This window comes from Dermacentor andersoni, chromosome 3, assembly GCF_023375885.2.
Source record: "Dermacentor andersoni chromosome 3, qqDerAnde1_hic_scaffold, whole genome shotgun sequence".
Taxonomy (NCBI): Eukaryota; Metazoa; Arthropoda; class Arachnida; order Ixodida; family Ixodidae; genus Dermacentor; species Dermacentor andersoni.
In genome coordinates, this window is record NC_092816.1 from 167,127,481 (window position 1) to 167,146,794 (window position 19,314).

A 19,314-nucleotide genomic window follows, 5' to 3' on the forward strand; every position below is an offset into this window, starting at 1 on the left:
AAGTTCGAGAAGAAGATCACCACTTCCCATCTTAGCCGAAGAGGTGTGTTGCCTCCGCCGGGGGGCCTTAAAGGTCCAAACACCCAGCATCGGCTCAACCCCCAGGATCCCCTTTTCCCCAGACACGGCTAAGCCGGGCACGGCTACACGCGGGAGGGTCCAACCCTCGTGTGCTCGGGTACGTGGTGTCGCAACGCACGACAATCACCTAAGGCGGCTTCAGACAGTACTAGAGGCGATCAAATCCCCTGGACTCACCCTGAAGCCGGAAAAGTGCCGTTTCGCTTTCGAAAAGCTTCCGTTTCTATGCCACGTCATCAGCAAGTCTGGAGTCAGTCACGGCCCACAGAAGGCAGCTGCCATCGCTAGGTTCCCGAGACCTGTCGAGAAGAAGGCAGTGCGCAGATTCCTTGCCCTGTGTGCCTATTGCATGTGCTCTGAAAGACTTTTCAAGCATTTCGGAACCATTAACCCATCTCGTGAAATCGGTTGTCGGCTTTAAATGAGAAAAATGGCAGGACGAAGCGTTTCAGCAGCTGAAGCGACGGCTGCAGTCACCGCCGGTGTTTTCACATTTCGAGGAAGACACCAAAACGGAAATCCACACCGACGCAAATAGCGTAGGCCTCGGTGCCGTGCTAGTTCAAAGGAAGGGCGGAGTTGAAAGCGCTATAGCTTAGGCTAGCCCGTCCCTGTCAAGAGCGGAAGCAAATTATTCCACTACGGAGAGAGTGCCTTGCGATCATTTGGGCTACGATGAAATTTCGACCTTACATATAAAGCAGGATCTTGAAATTGGTAGGCGATCACCACGCCCTGTGTTGGCTGGCACACTTCCCAGGAAGCAAAAGTCGGCTACAAGCGTTCCACACTCGGATTGGCCCAGCATGGCCCAGCTAGTGCTAAGCTCCAAATTAGACGTCTTCTGTGCAGATTATTTAAAATGTCTTCATGATTTCTGCTATAAGATCTGGTGGATACGTAAACGCTCTAGTAGGTTTTTAAAGTCGATCTCCAAGTCCTACAATCCAAATTTGCGCGCATGTTTTTGTTTACCACCGGCTTGCAACGATTCGTTCGACAACACCATCAGTGGAATGATTAAATCGCTATGTTATCGTCATATAACAGTCCTCCGCAAAACAAAATGGTCAACCAGTGTACTGCAAGGTTTGCGCACGACACTATTTCTCAAAGACCACTGCCAGCGTGCGTATCAATATCTGCCACATGAAATCTACCGCGCCATCTGTACCTAAAGGCGGGGCCAAGTTTTGTGTGGACTTGATCACAATACAACAAAAAATTTCAATAAAAATGTCTGAAGTTATTACTTATCCAGTAAATGTTTTAATAAAGCTATCTGAATATTGTTTCATCAGCTAATGTAACATGGCGTGGCAAAACAGTAGGTGCGCTACTGTGGCTTGGCCGCTTCCCAACGCTGGCACCCCCGTGCATTGCGTCCGCTTGACTACCGTGCTTTTTGACGTGTTCAGCGGGTTTTTTCCGTGCACGCATCGCCTGTTCTTTGTTTCGCTGGGTTGAAGGCGCGGCTTCATTCGGGTAAGTTATCAAACCTTTGAACTATTTTGAAAGCTCTGTTGCACGATTTTAGCACCATGATGAACTTGGTTAATTGTATCACATCATTTAGCGCATGTCTGTTATTGTTTCGAATTTGCTTGCTTGCATGTACATTCTCGCGGACACAACTTAATGATTTCGTCTAGCTCAGATTACATTTTGGTTGGGGTAAGATCACTCAATGTCATTAGTATCGATTCTCCGTGCTAAAATTGTTTAATCGGGAACCGGTTTTCGCTAAGACCCCGCGTAGTTTCCTCATATTTGAAGATTGCCTACATATTAAGATGGTGCTATAATTATATAAGCGTGAGCTATATCGTTTATTAACATAAATTACTTAGTTGACAGTGTGAAAACGGCATCGTGATGCGAGTAATATGCCTGCGTCCCTCCGAGTAATTGCATCGATACCTAAGCGAGTCTGTTCACGGTGTCCGCTGCGTTCATTTTGTGAAGAAGAAAAAGCAACATGGCACAACATACCAAAATGGGGCTTCGTGCGAACGCCGTTGTTGCCCGCTGCATAAAACACGCTTTGGTGCTTTTTTTGAAGCACCCCATAGCCTTGCAACCGCAAAGGTATGACACCCTGCCCAATACAAGCGCTCCTCCGGGTCACTGGTGCCCGGTGCAGTGAAAAAAGCGGTTCAGCGAAGAATACGAACCACAGTGGCACAGTCTCGAGCCAGGTTGCATCTCAGATGGGGAATGATGACAATTTTTCTCAAGAGTATGGATCACCAGGATTGAAAAAGCGTAATTATGCATACTGAAGGCGTGTCATGCGGCATGTTAGCTACCGTCCAAGGTGTCAAAATGCTTATGACTTGTGTCTTTTTCAAGTGCCTTCAAACATTTGCTTACTAATGAAAAAAATGGGAACACTATATATGAGACATCAAATTGAAAGGCTCCTAGCAGCTTTCAGTGTTCACAACGAAACTTGCACAATGGCAATGGCCGATTATAACATGCCCTTAGAGAACTAGGAAAATGTGATATTGGAATTCAGGTTGAGCTCCGATGCCGCTTTTCGATGTCACCTTGTAAAGAAAAGTTTTACGAATTTACAACATGACCACATTTTTTATAACTTGCCAAGTGTAACTACGAAGTTACACCTGGTACATGTTATAAAAATGTATTGTCACGTGGTAGTGACCGTAAGGAACACAGTAGCAATACTGTTAAAGACGGAACTTTTATTGGTCGAACCCGTGCCCACAAGAGCAGGCTACACTCACAGAACGGCGACAGCGGCGAACAAAGTCGGCCATCATCGAAATCTGATCAGCGGGTCAAGCGCGTCGGCTCGTATACATCAGTCGTCGAATGTTCCAGGGTAATCGCTGGGGCCCGCGTGCCTTCCACAAAGTTCCACACCATTTGCGTCGCGCATACATGCAATCAGATTACACAAGGTTCGGCGGCAACAGACAGCGGTTAGAAGCATCGATAACATTCTAGAAACTTCCGATACATGTAGGCGCATCCTGCGCTGAGCGATAAAACGAGCTTACGTGTCAATTTTCGCCCTCTCAAAAGGCATCGTCCCGATGCTACAAACAGAAGTGCAACACAAAAGGACACTCATTAAACAAAGTAGCAAAACAAAAAAGAAAAATTCCAAGGTGACACAGTCCAAAAGAAGTCCAAAGTTCAGCTATGCGAAGTCGGCAAAGTTCATTAGCGCTGGTGGAACGGCTTAAGCCGCACAACATGAACTACTTCAAGTCGTCAGTGATGCCGCTGTGATAGCGAAATGCCGTCTGGCACGACCTCATAGTCGAGTGCGCCAATGCGTCGGATGATCTTGTATGGTCCGAAATAGCTGCGTAAAAGCTTCTCGCTAAGTCCTCGTCGACGTATAGGGGACCAAACCCAAACACGGTCGCCGGGCTGGTACTCGAGGTAGCGTCGTCGAAGGTCGTAGTGTCGGCTGTCGGTCCTCTGCTGGTTCTTGATCCGTAGGCGGGTGAGCTGTCCAGCTTCTTCGGCGCGCTGGAGACAGGTAGCGACGTCAAGACTTTCCTCGTCAGTGACGTGCGGCAGCATGGCGTCGAGCGTCATCGTCGGGTTCCTGCCGTAAACCAGCTTAAACGGCGTGATCTGTGTTGTTCCTTGCACCGCCGTGTTGTAAGCGAATGTTACGTACGGCAGAACCGCATCCCACGTCTTGTGCTCGACTTCGACGTACATTGCTAGCATGACGGCGAGGGTCTTATTCAGGTTCTCCGTCAGACCATTCGTCTGCGGGTGGTAGGCAGTTGTCCTCCTATGGCTTGTCTGTCTGTACTGCAGAATGCTTTGGGTTAGCTCTGCTGTAAAGGCCGTTCCTCTGTCGGTGATGAGGACTTCTGGGGCACCATGTCGCAGCAGGATGTTATCAACAAAAAATTTCGCCACTTCGGCTGCGCTGCCTTTCGATAGAGCTTTAGTTTCAGCGAAGCGGGTGAGGTAGTCCGTCGTCACGATGGTCCACTTATTTCTGGATGTTTACGTCGCAAACGGTCCCAACAAATCTATCCCGATCTGCTGAAAAGGTCGGTAAGGAGGCTTGATCGGCTGTAGTAATCCCGCTGGCCTTGTCGTGACAGTCTCGGCATGTCTTGACGTAACGGGCGACGTCAGTGGTCAGGCGCGGCCAGTAATACCTTTCCTGTATCCTCGATAGCGCGCGGGAGAGTCCGAGGTGCCCAGCGGTCGGATCGTCTTGTAAGGCGTGCAGTACTTCTGGACGCAGCGCCGACGGAACGAGAAATTAGTTGGCGCGGACTGATGACATGTTCTTCACGAGTAGGTTGTTTTTAATCCTGAACGAAGACAATCCGCGCTTAGATGACCTAGGGACAACGTCGGTATTCCTATTTAAATACTTGGCGAACCCTTTCTGCTCCGGGTCTGCTCGTTGCTGTTCAAAGAAGTCTTCGGCGCTTATTATTCCAAGGAAGGCATCGTCATCCTCGTCGTCTTGCGGCAGCGAGTCAATGGGGGCGCGTGATAGGCAATCGCCATCAGAGTGTTTTCGTCCGGACTTGTAGGTTACAGTGATGTCAAATTCTTGCAGTCTGAGGCTCCACCGCGCCAGCCGTCCTGAAGGGTCCTTTAAATTAGCTAGCCAACACAACGCGTGATGGTCGCTGATGGCTTTGAATGGCCTGCCATATAGGTAAGAGCGGAATTTAGCTGTAGCCCAAATGATGGCGAGACATTCCTTTTCGGTCGTAGAATAATTGCCTTCCGCTTTTGACAGTGACCGGCTAGCGTAAGCTATCACCCGTTTAAGTGAATCTTTCCTCTGGACTAGGAAGGCACCAAGGCCTAGACTACTGGCGTCAGTGATGATTTCGGTATCGGCGTCTTCGTCGAAGTGCGCAAGTACCGGCGGCGACTGCATGCGTCTTTTGAGTTCTTCAAATGCGTCGGCTTGCGGCGTTTCCCACTTGAACACGACGTCACATTTAGTTAGATGTGTCAGCGGCTCAGCGATACGTGAAAAGTCCTACACACTGCCTTCTTGTCGATGGGGTGCGGAAATTTTGTGATGGCAGCTGTCTTTTGCGGGTCGCGGCGGACAGCACGTTTGCTGATGACGTGGCCTAGAAACGTAAGCGAAGCGGCACTTTTCCGGCTTTAGAGTAAGCCCTGATGACTTGATGGCCTCTAGCACTGTCGCAAGCCGCCTAAGGTGATCGTCGAAATTTCAGGCGAAGACGACGACGTCATCTAAGTAAACAAGACAGGTCTTCCACTTCCATCCTGCTAAAACCATGTCCATCACGCGCTGGAACGTTGCAGGCGCCGAGCACAGTCCGACTGGCATAACCTTGAACTCATCTGGCGTGATGAAGGCGGTCTTTTTGCGATCTCTTTCGTCGACTTCTATTTGCCAGTAGCCAGACTTGAGGTCCACGGACGAGAAGTATTTAGCGTTGCAGAGCCGATCCAATGCGTCATCTATCCGTGGAGGGTATTACGGCTTTGCGTTCATGTACTCAGCACCTCCACCAGATATCACGTGGTAGTGACCGTAAAGAACACAGTAGCAATACTGTGAAAGACGGAACTAACTTTTATTGGGCGAACGTTTGCCCACAAAAACAGGCTACGCTCAAAGAACGGCGACAGCGGCGAACACAGTCGGCGATCGTCGAAATCTGATCAGCGGGTCAAGCGCGTCGGCTTTTATACATCAGTCGTTGAATGTTCCAGAGTAATCGCTGGGATCCGCGTGCCTTCCACAAAGTTCTACACTATTCGTGTCGCGCAGATATGCAATGAGATAACACAAGGTTCGGCGACAATAGACAGCGGATAGAATCATCGATAACATTCAAGAAACTTCCGATACATGTAGGCGCATCCTGCGCTGAGCGATCACATTTCTTTGACGGTAAGAGCGCTCACCCGTAAAAGATAAACGAGTTCACGTGCCAATATGCAAGTTGAAGGGACTTCATTATGTTATTGACATTTTGTGGTTTCATGTTCTTGAGTTGTCTACGCAGTAGGTTCAGTTATCACTTCTTTATACTACGGCTGTTTACATGTTGCAGTTTTTGTCCTTGCATGTTGCTGCAATAATTTTTCTGCAATGGGGGGCGGGGGGCGCAATCATCCAGTGCCATATGCTGTTCTGCCTTACCTTTCCGGGATTTTATTTCTGCCTTAATGCAGCCATAGTAACAGCCACATTGTGTATGTTAGTGCTTTTAGGTTTGAAGTATTTTGCGGTCATGTTTTTTTTTTCTCACACGACTGCTCTCTCTTATAGGAGTGTGGGACATAAGATGCTTTACTGCGGGTATCCTACCCAGTACTTTCAGACAGCTTGGGTGGAAATGTTAGCCTTCAAGGCAGTGGCAGAAAAACAGCCTCGGACCTGTATGTCTCCGGTCACTTTAGAGGGCCGTTCTCTGACTTGGCATAAGCGCAGTGACTTACTCCCAAAATTCATGGTGATAAGAATGAAAAAAGAATGTCCACATTTTAAATAGAAAATTGCGATCCACCCAGTATAGCAACAGTTGGGTGGATGCCAATTTTTTTTACAACACCATCTCCCCCTTTAGTTCTATAGATATTGACACGTGTACTTATCTTTATCGGGCAACCACGTTTCGCCGCTTAACAACTGTACTCGCACAGCGAGGGACGCGCCTGCATGTATCCGACGTTTCTGGAAAGTTATCGACGCTTCTATCCGCGTGTCTGTTGTCGCCGAACCTTGTGTTATCAGATTTCATCGCGTGACACGAATGGTGTAGAACTTTGTGGAAGACACGCGGGTCCCATCAGTTAATCTGGAACATTCGACGACTGATCTATAAAAGCCGACGCGCTTGACCCGCTAATCAGTTTTCCGACGATCGCCGACCGTGTTCGCCGCTATCGTTGTGCTATAAGTGTAGCCTGTTTTTGTGGGCACAGGTTCGCCCAATAAAAGCTAGTTTTGTATTCCACCGTATTGCTTCTTTCTTCACCGTCACTACCACGTGACATCTGGTGGAGGTGCTTTTCGTCCATGTACAAGACGCCCCCGACAAGCCGTGATCCCAGCCCAGACCACAAACAGAACACCAACGTAGTCCCGGACCACCGAGCAAGCCGCCGTCTTCAACAGCTGCCCCCGGAGCACGGACTTCTACCTGAGAAGACCAAGAAGATTGTGGCCAAGGCAACCGCAATGGCAGCCCCAGCGTCCCCCATCGTGCTGCAGCAGCCCAGGGAACCACCAACGTTCCGCGGTTCCACATTTGAGGACCCGGAAACCTGGCTGGAAACGTATGAGAGGGTCGCTACGTTTAACAACTGGGCAAGCGACGACAAGCTACGACATGTCTATTTCGCATTGGAGGACGCCGCCAAGACGTGGTTCGAGAATCGAGAAGCCACCTTGACGACGTGGGACCTCTTCCGAAGCGGCTTCCTGCAAACATTTCAAAGCGTCGTGCGAAAAGAGCGAGCCCAAGCTCTACTGGAGACAAGAGCGCAGCTGCCGAATGAGACGATCGCGATTTTCACTGAGGAAATGAGCCGTCTGTTCCGCCACGCCGACCCAGAAATGTCCGAGGAGAAGAAAGTACGTCTACTGATGCGTGGTGTAAAGGAGGAACTTTTCGCCGGTATGGTAAGAAGCCCACCGAAGACCGTCGACGAGTTTCTTCGTGAGGCGACGAGCATCGAGAAGACACTGGAATTGCGGAACCGGCAATTTGACCGACGCACCAAGCCAACAAGCTACTCCGGAATTCAATCACTGGCCACGGACGATTTATGCGAGACCATCAGGGCCATCGTGCGCGAAGAACTGCGCAAGGTCTTGCCATCGTCGCAGCCTCAAGTGGCCTCGATCGCCGACATCGTGAAAGAAGAGGTGCACCGATCGCTAGGAGTTCCTGAGGTGCAACCACAATTACCGCAGCCCCAGCCAGAAGCAATGACTTACGCCGCCGTCGCACGCCGTCAAGCTCCCCCTCCGCGACAACGCCAGGGCCCTGTAACGCCACAATTCCGTCGTCCACCGCCGCCGCCGCCAGCACGCCCACCCGTCGCCCAGCGCACCTACGCGAGGAAGACGGACATTTGGCGCGCCCCCGACCACCGCCCGCTCTGCTACCACTGCGGCGAAGCCGGCCACGTGTACCGCCGATGCCCATACCGCGACCTGGGATTGCGAGGCTTCGCCGTGAACGCACAGCGCCCGAGGGAAGGTGAACGCCCTCGTGACATCGCCGACTACCTCGCCGCTACTCAGTGGAGCCCTCGACGACCGTCCCGTTCGCCGTCACCAGGCCGCTACCTGTCGCCGCAGCACCGACCATACACCGGCCCAGCCCGGGGCCGCTCTGCGAGCCCATATCCGGAAAACTAAAAGCAGCAACCGATGGAGGTGCGGTTGCTGTTCGTCGAACTGACGAAGATCCTCCGCCGCCGACGAAGACGACGAAGAAACCATCTCGACGACCTAATGACGACACGCCGCCGTCCCGACGAAGTCAGGAAGCCAAGACTACACCGACGAAAGACGACTTGACGAAGCGACGTTCCAGCTTCAGTTCAACACGATGCAGCCGTGATCCGACGCCACGACCTAACTGCAACGCCAGACAAAGAACCACCGACCTTGACGTGCTTCTCGACGGCCACGCAGTCACTGCCTTAGTCGACACAGGGGCCGATTACTCCGTAATGAGTGGACACATCGCCGCCCAGTTGAAGAAGGTTAAGACTGTATGGGAGGGCCCCCAAATTCGGACCGCTGGAGGACACCTCATTACGCCGACTGGAGTCTGCACGGCAAGAATTACCATTCATGACCGGACTTACCCTGCCACCTTCGTTATTCTGCAACAGTGTTCACGAGACGTCATTCTCGGCATGGACTTCCTGAACCAACACGGCGCAATCATAGACCTGAAGTCGCAGTCAATAACGCTGTCGGAAGATCAAGCGATACCATCGGAGAGCCCTTGTAGTCACCACGCCTTGAGTGTGCTCGAAGATCAAGTGAGCATCCCGCCTCGCTCCAGCATCGTTATTTCGGTCGGCACCGAAGCACCCGCTGACGTAGAAGGCGTCATCGAAGGCGACCAACGTCTACTGCTCGACCGTGAAATTTGCGTCGCAAGAGGGATCGCTCGACTGCATGGAGGGAAAACTGAAGTGTTGCTGACAAACTTCAGCCAGGAGTTCAAGCACATCAACAAGGGCACGACGATCGCATTCATCGAGGAAATACAGGAAACCAGCGATGCCTTTGTCCTCTCGGATTCTGTTGCATCTACCCCGACGACCGCAGTTCCCGAGCCAGACTTCAACATAAATCCAAGTCTCCCCGTGATTAAGCAGCAACAGCTCAGAAGTCTGCTTCGACGATACAAAGACTGCTTTTCGACGTCATCAAGGATTCGACAAACACCAGTCGCAAAGCATCGCATAATCACCGAAGAGAGCGCTCGACCACTACGCCAGAGCCCTTACCGAGTTTCGACGCGAGAACGCGAAGCTATAAGACAACAAGTCGACGAAATGCTGCGCGACGACATCATCCAGCCGTCGAAAAGCCCGTGGGCGTCTCCAGTTGTTTTAGTGAAGAAAAAGGACGGAACCCTACGTTTCTGCGTCGATTATCGTCGACTGAACAAAATCACGAAGAAAGACGTAAACCCCCTCCCACGGATAGACGACGCATTAGATCGGCTCTGCAATGCTAAATACTTCTCATCGATGGACCTCAAGTCTGGCTACTGGCAAATAGAAGTCGACGAAAGGGATCGCGAAAAGACCGCCTTCATCACGCCAGATGGCCTCTATGAATTCAAGGTTATGCCATTTGGACTGTGCTCGGCGCCTGCAACGTTCCAGCGCGTGATGGACACGGTTTTAGCAGGATTGAAGTGGCAGACCTGTCTTGTTTACTTGGATGACGTCGTCGTGTTCGCCGGAAATTTCGACGATCACCTTAAGCGGCTTGCGACAGTATTAGAGGCCATCAAGTCATCAGGGCTCACCCTGAAGCCGGAAAAGTGTCGCTTCGCTTACGATGAGCTTCTATTCCTAGGCCATGTCATCAGCAAATCTGGAGTGCGCCCCGACCCGCAGAAGACAGCTGCCATCACAAAGTTCCCGCAGCCAATCGACAAGAAGGCAGTGCGCAGATTCCTTGGCATGTGTGCCTACTATAGGCGCTTTGTCAAGGACTTTTCGCGCATCGCGGAGCCGCTAACACATCTAACGAAATCTGATGTCGAGTTCAATTGGGAAACGCCGCAGGCCGACGCATTTCAAGAACTCAAACGACGCATGCAGTCGCCGCCGGTACTTGCACACTTCGACGAGGACGCCGATACTGAAATCCACACTGACGCCAGTAGCCTAGGCCTCGGTGCCGTCCTAGTCCAGAGGAAACAAGGACTTGAACGGGGGATATCGTATGCTAGCCGGTCGCTGTCAAAAGCGGAAAGTAATTATTCTACGACTGAAAAGGAATGCCTCGCCATCATTTGGGCTACAGCTAAATTCCGCCCTTACCTCTATGGCAGGCCATTCAAAGTCGTCAGCTACCACCACGCGTTGTGTTGGCTAGCTAACTTAAAGGACCCTTCAGGACGGCTGGCGCGGTGGAGCCTCAGACTACAAGAATATGACGTAACGGTAATATACAAGTCCGGAAGAAAACACTCCGACGCCGACTGCTTATCACGCGCCCCAATCGATCCCCCGCCGCAAGACGACGTGGACGACGACGCCTTCCTTGGGATAATAAGCGCGGAAGACTTCACTAAACAGCAACGAGCAGACCCGGAGCTAAAAGGCCTCGTCGAGTATTTGAAAGGGAACACCGACGTTGTCCCTAGGGCATTTAAGCGCGTGTTGTCTTCGTTCACGCTACGAAACAACCTGCTCGTGAAGAAGAACTTCTCACCAGTCCACGCCAGCTACCTTCTTGTGGTGCCGGCAGCGCTCCGTCCAGAAATACTGCACGCCCTGCACGACGATCCAACCGCTGGGCACCTCGGATTCTCCCGGACGCTGTCGAGGATACAGGAAAAGTATTACTGGCCGCGTCTGACCGCCGACGTCGCCCGTTACGTCAAGACATGCAGAGACTGTCAACGACGCAAGACACCACCGACAAGGCCAGCAGGATTACTACAGCCGATCGAACCTCCTCGTCGACCATTCCAGCAGATTGGGATGGATTTGTTGGGGCCGTTTCCGATGTCAACATCCAGGAATAAGTGGATCATCGTGGCGACGGACTATCTCACCCGCTTTGCTGAAACCAAAGCTCTACCAAAAGGCAGCGCAGCCGAAGTGGCGAAATTTTTCGTCGAGAACATCCTGCTGCGACATGGTGCCCCAGAAGTCCTCATCACCGACAGAGGAACGGCTTTTACAGCAGAGCTCACCGAAGCCATTCTGCAGTACAGCCAGACGAGCCACAGGAGGACAACTGCCTACCATCCGCAGACGAATGGTCTCACGGAGCGCCTGAACAAGACCCTCGCCGACATGCTAGCAATGTACGTCGACGTCGAGCACAAGACGTGGGACGCGGTCCTGCCGTATGTCACCTTCGCCTACAACACGGCGGTGCAAGAAACAACACAGATCACGCCATTCAAGTTGGTTTACGGCAGGAACCCGACGACGACGCTCGACGCCATGCTGCCGCACGTCACTGACGAGGAGAATCTTGACGTCGCTACCTATCTCCAGCGCGCCGAAGAAGCCCGACAGCTCGCCCGCCTACGGATCAAGACCCAGCAGCGTACCGACAGCCGACACTACAACCTCCGACGACGCTTCGTCGAGTACCAGCCCGGCGACCGTGTTTGGGTATGGACCCCGATACGCCGGCGAGGACTCAGTGAGAAGCTGCTGCGACGCTATTTCGGACCCTACAAGGTCATCCGACGTATTGGCGCACTAGACTATGAGGTCGTGCCAGACTGCATTTCGCACTCACAGCGGCGCCGCGCACGATCTGAAGTGGTCCACGTGGTGCGCCTTAAACCATTTTACGGACGCTGATGAACTTCCTTAGTTTGTTGTTTTCTTTGCTACGAGTGCTTTTCTTTGTTACTTTCGTTTGTTAGCAGCATCGGGTCGATGCTTTTTAAGAGGGGGGTAATGACACGTGTACTTATCTTTATCGGGCAACCACGTTTCGCCGCTTAACAACTGTACTCGCACAGCGAGGGACGCGCCTGTATGTATCCGACGTTTCTGGAAAGTTATCGACGCTTCTATCCGCGTGTCTGTTGTCGCCGAACCTTGTGTTATCAGATTTCATGGCGTGACACGAATGGTGTAGAACTTTGTGGAAGACACGCGGGTCCCATCAGTTAATCTGGAACATTCGACGACTGATCTATAAAAGCCGACGCGCTTGACCCGCTAATCAGTTTTCCGACGATCGCCGACCGTGTTCGCCGCTATCGTTGTGCTATAAGTGTAGCCTGTTTTTGTGGGCACAGGTTCGCCCAATAAAAGCTAGTTTTGTATTCCACCGTATTGCTTCTTTCTTCACCGTCACTACCACGTGACAATATGATTTTCCGCAAATGTTACGCATTGCCTGTTCGTATGTGACAATGAATGGGATATCAGCCAAAACTACTGATACTGCTTGTTATTTGCGTTGTTTGAATTGGTATTCCAGAAACCATTCGAAGTCATTCCACGTGGGAAAATGCGAGAACCCATGCCATTTGCCAAGCACCAGTCGCCTGGTTGACAAATTGCAGTTTGGAAGCGGGTAAGAATTCGGCATGTTACGTTAAGCTTATTTTTCAATTGGTTTTATTCAGAAATTTTAACTACGCTAATGTTATTGACTGAGTCAGCATTGTGGTGCATGTTTACATCTCAATAAAATTATTGGTTCTACATAAGAATAAGTGCATGGTATATGATTGATCTGTCGTCTTTGGGTTCTAAACTCTCCTTGCCTCAACTGACACATGTGAACTTCAAATAACTATTCATAATGGCCAGATACCTTTTGGTAACACCAAGTAGAGTAATACATGCAGTTATTGCAGTTGTAATTGGTGTTAGGGTCACTTGCTAACAAAATGCGAAGAGAAAGCTATAACTGTTAACTTCCAAGCAGCAAAAGGACATGGGAGATCCTTTAGGCGAGCCTGAATAGGCTTTTCACATTATAGAGTGAATTATGCCGGTCTTCTGGCATTATGCTCGTGCCTGCACTTTTATATATTTGGTCGCTGAATTATGGTGCTTGTTAGTATTGTATTTGTTTGTATGCCATTCAGTCTTGCGAGGACAACCACTGAAAAGCGAGGCTTAAAACAAGCGACTATGCATCTTGAGTGCTCATTGAGGTCCTAAAATGTCGTAATTTCATAACTAGCACGGAATCAGTCCTATATTGCCTGAAAATGGTGCGTGCATTAGAGAAACTATAGAGCTATACACACCTTACAGCTGTCATTTTGGAAGAGTATCTTTTTTTTAGATATTTTTTTAGATTTGTGTCATCGCTATTTCTTTAATGTGTAGAGATTATTTCTTAATCAGTTACGCTAAGCGTTCAACTCTTATTTGCTCGTTTTGGTCTAAATGGGTCTCCTTTCACAGTGAAGCTGCCTATGGCTAGGATCTGGAAATAAATGTGCCCCCCCCCCCCCCCGAGATGCTGACCAAAAACAAATCATCATGTCCGCCGATACGGGTGATAGCGCAGAAAGTGTCCAAGCTCAATGGCACATACCCCTGTGGGCTCGGGGACCTGTAACGCGCCCTTGATCTACCTTTGTCACATGTGGGACCCAAAGAGGTCCCAGGCACAAGGGCAAGAGCAGATGTTCTTGAAAAAAAATGTTTTGTACAACTTCTTCAAAAAGAATTCTTAAAAACTTTTCGGTGCTAGCCGCGCAAACGCGTTAGTGCCACTGCTGGCAGGTTCGTCGTTGTCGTTATCTTCCACAGCTGGCTCTGTTGTGCAAAAAACTACCATCAGCAGAAATGACTCGAGAGTCGTCGTCTTCCACAGCTGGCTCCGTTGCCGCTGCCCGTTGCCGAAGTGTAAAATTTCACTTCTGTTGTTGTAACGGGGAGGCCGCGTTTACGGGGGTAGGCGCCATTGCTTAAGGGAGTATGATCCATTCATTGTCTTAGATGACTGACACATTTAATAAGAGAGGTGACATGCGGATGTGTGTCCGTACCTATACCGCCACGACGACCACAGATTAGGACATTAAATATGTTCGTACCTTTGTTCAGTACTCTGGATCACCTATGTGTCGTTCGCTAAACAGCTTGGCTGGTCACCCACCTTCACGGAGTGGAACGGCACTGAATTGTTTTCCCTTTTTTTGACTGGCGCAGATTATTCAAAAGCCATTGGACCTGCGACCATCTGACATGCCTTTCTTCATCCTCCTTCGTCATGTACCATAGTCTTGTTAGGATGCGGCGTCAGTTTTTCTAGACATGTCATTCATAACTATGCGTAATAGTTAATCAATGTAAAACGTGACAGGTATTTTATAACCTATATTTAAAGTTAGTCAAAATCAATACAAGGCAAGCAGATGTACATAATTTCCAAAAATGAAATTTTGTATTTTGCAGATTTTTTGCCTTCTAAACATTGTTATGAAATGCTAGCTATGGAAAGTCATTTTCCAGTATCTTTACATGTCTTTTCAATGTGCCTTATTCAACACCTGTGTGTGCTGCATGTATTTTTCTTGTGTTAGCGCTATGCCCAGATTTTTAAAGTGCTGTTCACTTGCAAAGTGCTATGATGTCGCAATACTATTCCTTCGTGAAGAATTTCATTTTGATGCAGAAGTGACACGGCTGCCATATGTGCACATGTCTGCGTGTCATACAAAGGCTCTCTTATACCTTCACATATTTTATTTCAGACTGTGAAGTAGGGGTTTTTAATGGTGTATGCCTTTAATGCATTTGCAAAAGTATACATTTAGCTCACAATACTGAATTTTTTCGGATTAGTAGATTCTGGCGTGCTTTAATTTTTAACTTAAAACAAGTCGTATTCAATAGATGTACATTTACTAGAAATCCTGAATAATTACACTGCTTCCAAAAAAAGCATACCAGTACCAATGATCTGCAATAGCGTACGATTAACACATACATCAGCTAACCTTTTCTTTTACATGTGCAAATTGCATATTTTCTCGGGCAAGCGAATAAGCCTTCATACGGGAGTTCTACACATAGTCTAACCACCAACTTGTCAAAACTTCCCCAAGACGAATACGGAGGGAACATTAGCTTGGCTTCAGGAGCGCTTGCGGAGTACTAGGGCTATTGCTCAGCTTGTACAAACCGGATTGCAGACAAACTTTTCGCTTGAGCAAGCCCAACTGTAGACGTCTTCTAGATGGGTCGAATCGTCGCTTACTTTTATTGATTCATATCGCTTCAAAACAGGCACCACCGCAGGGGCGTACTCGCTGCTCGTTACCGGTTTCAATATGCCCATCTAGACAACTTTTGCTAAGCAGAGCTTAAATTTTTAGGGAAAATGGAGTGCTTCGAGCTTTGAAAAATTTTGATGTCTTCCCATCTTTGAAAACAAGTGTTGCCTTCTCATCTCGGATGGTGCCTAACTCGTTCTTGAAGAGGCCCTTGTGGCGGCCAAGCAAGGGTTTTAGCTCGGGCACTCGTTCAACGCTGAGTGATGGCGCACACTGTAGCTGTTGCAGGCCGCAAACTTGCTTCCCATCAATGTGCACTTGCTGAAGCCAGTTGCACCCGAACAGAGCTGGACCATCCTGAGGACGCACCTACAGCGGGAAGCGCTGGCCCTGGTCGTTGTGCTCAACTCTAAGAAATACCACATAGCTTCACAGGTTCGCTCGTATAAGTCCTGAGCGTCCACTTAGTTTCCTTCAGAGGTGCTGTATAAAATTTGGGCGGAACTGACCCTGTGACATTACCTAAATGGCGGCACCCGTATCAAGCTCCAGTTGCACGGGAATACCCTCGATGGTTAAGTCGAGCATGACGGCGTCTCCTGTCTCTACCTCTTTAGTTGCAACACTTTGCAGGGGTGATTCTGATAGTTGTAACACCTAAACGTTCTGTACTGTTCGCTTCCGCTTCGGCTGCAATTTTCTTTGCCTCCTTAGGCAGGCTTTCTGAATACGCCATTTGTTTTTGAAGAAAAAAGAAGTCGCACTGACGTGCAGACACGCATTGGCATTGTGAGCATAGTTACAGCGGAAGCAATTCGTGGTTCCCCTCGTAGGAAACTGCTGCACCCCGAACCCTCTTTGAGGCTTCGAATGAACAGCTATAGGGTTAGCCAGTGCAGCTTCTAATGTTGTTGAGCGGTCACTGGCTCCCCTAAACGTTAGATTCTTGTCTTCCAAAAACAAGTACCTTGTCGACTCGCAGCAAACCACACACAAATCTGTCGTGAAGTGACTCGTCAGAAGACGCACCAAACTTTCATCTTTGCGCCAATGCCTATAGCTCCGCCACGTGCTGTGGTATCGCTTCATGTTCCTTCTGCCCTCGGCGATGAAACTTCACTCGCTCGCCTATGACGGACTGTTCAAGGGCCAAAGGTTTACGAAGCAGTTCGTACAAGCTTTATAGTGACTTCGAGGACGGCTAATCTTGAGCGGAAAACCACTTGAGAAGCGAATATGTCTGCGGACCCAATATGCAAATGAACGCATCTACCTTCCTCTCCTCCGGAACATCATTGGCTCGAAGGTACGCCTGCACACGCACTTCGTAGCCAGCCCAGTCGCTCGCATAATTTTCGAAACGTTCTACTTGCCCCAGCTGCAGACTCGTGGTCGCCTTCGTCATACTGTCCGACGCGGCTGCTATACTCTCCGAGCGTAATCCATCAGAAGGTGAATTCCATTACTGTCAGGCAGGAGGTTGTTCCTTGCTGGCAGCATCCTATCCTCGTCGCCAGTCTACGTCATGTCTGACGAAAGGGCAGCGCAACGGTGGGGCGAAAACAATCCATCAACTTTACAGCGGCGAGCGAACTGCCGGGTCCTATGTTACAGAAATGAAATTCCGCGCCAGCTTAGATGTGGGCGCTTTTGGGTACAACCAAAGGGTGATAACGCTTGCGCCGCTGCCAAGGCGCATGCCTAGCTGTGACGCCTCATGTCCTAGGTGCGCGGCATATCACAACCCTCACCTATAGTTATCAAGTTTATTGGACATGATCCGACCCTTATCAGACTTGATCCCACCCTTATAAACTGTTATCAGTATTTACTAACATTATCAGATTTGACCCGATCGTTATAAGCCCTTAGCGCTCTTTAGCACCTTATCCATCCGCGTAGAACCATCAACCGTGATGAGACCCATATACCCTCCCATCTCTCCTTATCATCCTTATCATGTAACTGACTGCTTATCGGTCTACGTTGCGCGACGTGAAGCGCGTGAACCGTCATAGATCGGTGACATTACGGTCGGTGAAGGAACGCCCCAATGGCACGCGCATCATGTGACCACCGAAACGTAAAGGGGATGTGGCGTGTTTGTAATTAAATTTTCACAAAATCGGATTTTCCTGATGTCTACAATGCACCAACTCGGCTCTGCATGTAGTTCTGGAGATGGATTTTATTCCACCATCACCAAACATTTCACCATAGCCTTCATAGAAACACGACCCGCCGTGGTTGCTCAGTGGCTATGGTGTTAGGCTGCTGAGCAAGAGGTCGCGGGATCGGATCCCGGCCACGGCGGCCGCATTTCGATGGGGGCGAAATGCGAAAACACCCGTGTGCTTAGATTTAGGTGCACGTTAAAGAACCCCAGGTGGTCGAAATTTCCGGAGTCCCCCACTACGGCGTGCCTCATAATCAGAAAGAGGTTTTGGCACGTAAAACCCCATAATTAATTTTTTTGTCACAGAAACAATGATTTATACATTCTTTTCTTTATAGTGATTCGTCATACATGTCGGACAGGTTTCTTCGTTGGGTAGGCATATAAATGCTTACGCATTGAATATAGCGAAAACTGGTGCCATTCTGGGAATTCGTTCCAAGCGGTTACACTTTGGGGACTTACCATTTAAAATACGTAAATTTATTTGTCTTGTAAAATACTTTCAAAATACGTAATTACAAAGCTTTTAATAAGTTCGTTATATACTTATATTTTCCTTGCAAATGATGTCAGCCTATTTCTATAATAAAACTCAAGAACTAGAATTTTGCTATCTGTGATAGGAGATATTAAAAATGTTACAAAAAATCATCCGGTGTGCATGCGTGTGCGTGCGCACTGAGAATTAAGTTAGAACTCATTGTGCCAGCGTACGGTAAATAAGGGCTACTTATTCGTTATTAAATTCGATTTGTTATAAAATTCGCCATTGGCTAAACAGTTCCAACTTGTATTGACGCACTAACGTTGAGGTAACTAGCGAATGTTAGTTCACGCTGCTGCTAAATGATCTTGCCGAAAGTTTCTCGTTTCTTCTTGTTTTGCTTTTTTTGTAAGCGCAGTGTTGCAAATCTTGCCCTGCGAAAAGCGTCATTGTCCTTAGGTTCTCCTATATTTATTAACTAGAGACAGCCGTCATTGGAACGCTTATGGCATATGTACAGTGCATGCGACACAGCCTCCCATATACGTGATTCTACAAAATTTCCACCCAAGCACACAATATGAAGCAGCATTAACGGGGAGATAATTTTTAAGTTCTATGGAATTTTTAAAAATCGTCTGTGGCATATAGCGTAATTTTTGCCTTTGAGCTGCAATGTGCAAAGAGGCGGACATTACTGTCACGAGAAACCGAAACACATCTTCAACTAATTCACAAAAATTCACTATATAACTTAATAATTAATTACTTTACGGCACACATTGTAATTTTGGGATTGTAGCCAGTGCGTTTGCCAGACGTATACACTTGAAATTAAATTTCAGGATATCACCATTTTCGGCGTATTATTCGAGATATTAGATTTTACATGGGCTTTGCAGTTCTTTTTGAGCTTCAATGCATAGCTTTTTGTTAAAAACTAAGTGGAAGAACAGTGCATCTTTACAGTGAGTTTGATGGCGCACATTTGAAAACTGGTGTCATTCTGGAAATTCCTTCCAAGTGGATACGCCTCGCTAACTGACCGGCTAGAATTCGTAATTTGCAACATGTGGCGTAAATTGATTAAGTTAATTTGTAAATTTTTGTACATTACTTAGATATGTTTC

At 48.8% G+C, this 19,314-nt stretch overlaps 1 protein-coding gene and 2 long non-coding RNA genes across 5 annotated transcripts in view; 1 reads left to right on the forward strand and 2 right to left on the reverse strand.

Moving 5' to 3' along the window:
* LOC140216465 (uncharacterized) overlaps nt 1-19,314 on the reverse strand; it is a 92,628-nt gene that overhangs the window by 33,083 nt on the left and 40,231 nt on the right. The window lies entirely within an intron of this gene.
* Nucleotides 1-19,314, reverse strand: part of LOC126524490 (uncharacterized) — a 56,619-nt gene that overhangs the window by 13,488 nt on the left and 23,817 nt on the right. The gene's annotated exons all lie outside the window — the stretch shown is intronic.
* On the forward strand, nt 1,425-14,702 carry LOC129383082 (uncharacterized). Its single transcript, XR_008611019.2, has 3 exons — nt 1,425-1,566; nt 12,761-12,856; nt 14,455-14,702. It is a non-coding gene; the product is annotated as an uncharacterized lncRNA (long non-coding RNA).